General features: G+C 42.5%; 1 pseudogene; it reads left to right on the forward strand.

Annotated features, from left to right (window-relative positions):
• The first annotated feature begins 1109 nt into the window (after positions 1 to 1109).
• LOC103073261 (pre-B-cell leukemia transcription factor 2 pseudogene) lies at positions 1110 to 2001 on the forward strand (annotated as a pseudogene).
• Positions 2002 to 4128: the final 2127 nt, after the last annotated feature.

Consider the following 4128-nt stretch of genomic DNA (forward strand, 5'->3'; position numbering starts at 1 on the left):
ATGTAAATTAAGGGAGTGGTGAGAGATCTTGCTGGAGAGGTAGGCAAGAGTTAAATAACCGAGGAATTTACTTGTCACATTATATGTATCAGTTTTTATTTCCTAATTAATGGGTGTAGTGCCCAAACATGGTAGTTTGTCTTGGACATCCTAGTCTATGCCTATTGTTCCAGAACAACTAGTAACTGTGCCCCTTTCACTCACAAAATGTTCTAATTTCCTGTGGAAACAGAAGAATGGTGTGGTCCCTCTACCAGTCATCAATATTCTATACAAAGAGGAAAGACATTTTTGATTTATGATTTAGAGAGATGATTTGCAAGGCCCTGGAAAGAGGGAAATTGATCAAGAAAGTTTTAGGGTTGACTGCAGAGATGCATGGGAGAAATTTTGAGATACTGAATTGTAATAGGAATAAGATGAAAGGTACAGATTGTAGATACCTAACCACATTTGTTGACTGGCTAGATGTAAAGAATGAAGGAGAGGAAAGAGGCAGCCCTGTCTCCTAGATGTTTTATGTAGGTGACTAGGTGGTTGTTAGAGCTGAAATTGAGGTAGAGAACATCTTCCCTCTCATCTGTTTTGGGTTTATTATTGGTGATGGGTTTGGAGTGAGTGATCAAACCCATCTTAAAGGATATATACTTTGTATGAATAAAATGAGACTTCTTGGATTTTATATAGAAATTAATGCTAAAAATAAAATAGAACAAGTATAAGAAATGAGGTGGATTTGATAGGGTACAAAGAAAGCAGCTGTATTCTTCTTTCCCACTATATTCTCTGACCTGAAATTTCAGGTTGGTCCTCAAAGCTTTCCCAGTAATTTCCAAGGTTTTGACAAACGTCCTCATTAAAAATGCCCAGTCCACACACAGCTGCGCTTGGGCGTCCTCTCTCTCTCTGACTCCATTTTCTCCGCAGCCGGGGGCCGGGGTCTCCTGTGGGGGGCCCAAGCGGTACCCCAGATCTCCCTTCAGGGCCAGGGTGAACCCCGGGGAGAGCCGGGAGCGGGGGAGATGGGCGGGGATTGGAACGGAGGGAGCAGCACACCCAGCGAGTGTGGGAGGGAAGTAACCAGGCGGGGTCGGGAGGGGAGGCTTGGATTGGTGGGTGGGGAGCCTGGGGGCCCTGGCGAACCTCTGGGCAGCGGAGACGCTGGTGGGGGTAGTGGGGTGTGGGGAGGTCGCGGGGACATTATGCAGCAGGTAGGGACCATCACCGACCAGAGCCTGGGCGAAAGAGGCCCAGGCAAAGAAACACGCCCTAAAGTGCCACTAAATGAAGCCTGCTCTCTTGAACGTCCTTCGTGAAATCGTGGAGAAAACCGCCCTCAGCATTCGAAGCTCCCGAGAGGAAGAGCCTGTGGACCTACAGCTGATGCACTTGGACACCATGCTTCTGGCAGAGGGTGTGGCTGACCCCGAGAAAGGGGATGGCTCAGGAGCAGCAGCTGCCACCACTGCAGCCTCCGGGGGAGGTGTGTCTCCTAACAACCCCATTGAACACTTGGACTATCGCAGCAAACTTGCCCAGGTCCGCCACATATACCACTCGGAGCTGGAGAAGTATGAGAAGGCACGAAGCAAGTTCACAGCCCACGTCATGAAACTGCTGAGGGAGCGAAGCTGCACGCAGTTCGTAGCACCCAAGGAGACGGAGCACATGGTGAGCGTCATCCACCGGAAGTTCAGCGCCATCCAGAGGCAATTCAAGCAGAGCCCCTGCGAGGTGGCCATGATCCTGCATTCTGGTTCCCGGATGCCAGACGAAAAAACCGTAACTTCAGCAAACAGGCCACTAAGGTCCCGAATGAGTATTTCTCCTCCCACCTGAGTAACCCATATCCTAGTGATGAGGCTAAGGAGGAGCTCGCCAAGAAGTGTGGGATCACTGCCTCTCAGGTCCCCAACTGGTTTGGCAGCAAGCAGACGCGCTATAAGAAAAATACTGGAAAGTTCCAAGAGGAGGCAAACATCTAGGCCATCAAGACCGCTGGTGAAGCAATCTGGTCCTGGGCTTTTGTTTGTTGGAAGATTTTTAATCACAGTTTCAATTTCATTACTTGTGATTGGTCTGTTCATATTTTGTTTCTTCTTGGTTTAGTCTTGGAAGGTTATACCTTTCTAAGAATTGGTCCATTTCTTCCAGGTTGTCCATTTTATTGGCATAGAGTTGCTTGTAGTAGTCTCTTAGGATACTTTGTATTTCTGCGGTGTCTGTTGTAACTTCTTTTTCACTTCTAGTTTTATTGATTTGAGTCTTCTCCCTCTTTTTCTTGATGAGTCTGGCTAATGGTTTATCAATTTTGTTTATCTTCTCAAAGAAGCAGCTTTTAGTTTTATTGATCTTTGCTATTGTTTTCTTTGTTTCTATTTCATTTATTTCTGCTCTGATCTTTATGATTTCTTTCCTTCTGCTAACTTGGGGCTTTCTTTGTTCTTCTTTCTCTACTTCCTTTAGGTGTAAGGTTAGATTGTTTATTTGAGATTTTTCTTGTTTCTTGAGGTAGGTAGCTATAAACTTCCCTCTTAGAACTGCTTTTGCTGCACCCCATAGGTTTTGGATCATCGTGTTTTCATTGTCATTTGTCTCTAGGTATTTTTTGATTTCCTCTTTGATTTCTTCAGTGATCTCTTGGTTATTTAGTAATGTTTTGTTTAGCCTCCATGTTCCTGTGTTTTTTACGTTGTTTTCCCTGTAATTGACTTCTAATCTCATAGCGTTGTGGTCAGAAAAGGTGCTTGATATGATTTCAATTCTCTTAAATTTACTGAGGCTTGATTTGTGACCCAAGATGTGATCTATCCTGGAGAATGTTCCATGTGCTCTTGAGAAGAAAGTGTAATCTGCTGTTTTTGGATGGAATGTCCTATAAATATCAATTAAATCTATCTGGTCTATTGTGTCATTTAAAGCTTGTGTTTCCTTATTAATTTTCTGTTTGGATGATCTGTCCATTGGTGTAAGTGAGGTGTTAAAGTCCCCACTATTATTGTGTTACTGTTTTAGAACTGTTAGCAGTTGCCTTATGTACTAAGGTGCTCCTATGTTGGGTGCATATATATTTATAATTGTTATATCTTCTTCTTGGATTGATCCCTTGATCATTATGTAGTGTCCTTCCTTGTCTCTTGTAACATTCTTTATTTTAAAGTCTATTTTATCTGATATGAGTATTGCTACTCCAGCTTTCTTTTGATTTCCATTTGTGTCAAATATCTTTTTCCATCCCCTCACTTTCAGTCTGTATGTGTCTGAAGTGGGTCTCTTGTAGACAGCATATATATGGGTCTTGTTTTTGTATCCATTCAGCAAGCCTGTGTCTTTTGGTTGGAGCATTTATTCCATTCAAGTTTAAGGTAATTATCGATATGTATGTTCCTATGACCATTTTCTTAATTGTTTTGAGTTTGGTTTTGTAGATCCTTTTCTTCTCTTGTGTTTCCCACTTAGAGAAGTTCCTTTAGCATTCGTTGTAGAGCTGGTTTGGTGGTGCTAAATTCTCTTAGCTTTTGCTCATCTGTAAACCTTTTGATTTCTCCATCGAATCTGAATGAGATCCTTGCCAGGTAGAGTAATCTTGGTTGTAGGTTCTTCCCTTTCATCACTTTAAGTATATCATGCCACTCCCTTCTGGCTTGTAGAGTTTCTGCTGAGAAATCAGCTGTTAACCTTATGGGAGTTCCCTTGTATGTTATTTGTCATTTTTCCCTTGCTGCTTTCAATAATTTTTCTTTGTCTTTAATTTTTGCCAATTGATTGCTATGTGTCTCAGCATGTTTCTCCTTGGGTTTATCCTATTGGGAGTCTCGGCAATTCCTGGACTTGGGTGGCTATTTCCTTTCCCATGTTAGGGAAGATTTTGACTATAATCTCTTCAAATATTTTCTTGGGTCGTTTCTCTCTCTCTCTTCTCCTTCTGGGACCCCTATAATGTGAATGTTGTTGTGTTTAATGTTGTCCCAGAGGTCTCTTAGGTTGTCTTCATTTCTTTTCATTCTTTTTTCTTTATTCTGTTCTGCAGCAGTGAATTCCACCATTCTGTCTTCCAGATCACTCATCCATTCTTCTGCCTCAGTTATTCTGCTATTGATTCCTTCTAGTGTATTTTTCATTTCAGTT

The sequence above is a fragment of the Lipotes vexillifer genome, unplaced genomic scaffold, assembly GCF_000442215.2.
Source record: "Lipotes vexillifer unplaced genomic scaffold, Lipotes_vexillifer_v1.1 scaffold1395, whole genome shotgun sequence".
Lineage (NCBI taxonomy): Eukaryota > Metazoa > Chordata > Mammalia > Artiodactyla > Lipotidae > Lipotes > Lipotes vexillifer.